The 858-nt window shown below is 47.8% G+C and overlaps 1 pseudogene; it reads left to right on the top strand.

Annotated features, from left to right (window-relative positions):
• LOC101566669 lies at positions 1–611 on the top strand (annotated as a pseudogene).
• The last annotated feature ends 247 nt before the right edge of the window (positions 612–858 follow it).

The raw sequence follows: 858 nt of genomic DNA, 5'->3' as shown, positions 1-858 counted from the left end.
ATGAGCAGACCCCTAGGAAAGGTGCTGTGCCTGTGGAACAATACCATTTTAAAGGAAGCCTTTCGCTGCTAATATTCAAAACTTGGGGAGAGAGTCCTATTATTATTAATGAGCACCAGTTGGCAGCACAAGACAAAGCCCACTCATGGCATTGGAAGATACAAGCACCTACAAGACCCCAAGAAGAAGGGAAAAGTGGAAGTGAGACCAATTAATTTGGGGACAGATTATGAATATAGGGTTTTAAACATTCACCTGACTGCATATGATACAACCCTGGTGGAGAGTTATTCTCAGTACGTACACAATCTCTGCAACCATCTCTCCATCAAAGTTGAGGAAAGTCATGTTATGCCCACCAAAACCGTGGAAGAGTTCCGCATGCAGGACCGAGGCATCAGAATGTTCCTGGACTCGGTCCTGACCACCACGAGTGAGTTGCTCAGATCAGCGGGCTGAGTGCTACATTTTTGGAGATTTTCTTGGAGATACTCCAGAGCAATCTTCCTGCAGGAGCCAGGTTGTCAGCGAGGGAGCGCACTGAAGGGGACTTCAAGAGAAGGCTCAACGCTCATCCGGAACTGGAAAAACTGTTGGCCCAGGTGAACTAGCTCTTGCAGGCCATTTCCTGATGACACTGGTGACACTGCCAAGAGGAGAAGCCTCTTGAGAGGGTGGACTTGAGCCGGAGGAGAACCTGACCCTTGGCTTCGTTTCTGCCTTTTCCTACAAAAGCAATGTTTCCTCTCCCCTGGCATGGTTGCTAGCAGTTCTTAACACTTACTTTGAGATAATCTGGAGCGCCCCTCAGCTAATAAAAACTGTTACTATGGGGAAAAAGGGATTTGGGGTGTGATG

The sequence above is a fragment of the Octodon degus genome, unplaced genomic scaffold (assembly GCF_000260255.1).
Source record: "Octodon degus isolate 3935 unplaced genomic scaffold, OctDeg1.0 scaffold00047, whole genome shotgun sequence".
In the NCBI taxonomy this organism is placed as follows: Eukaryota; Metazoa; Chordata; class Mammalia; order Rodentia; family Octodontidae; genus Octodon; species Octodon degus.
Note: the sequence above shows the minus strand (reverse complement) of the source record. Positions and strands in the feature narration are given on the sequence as shown.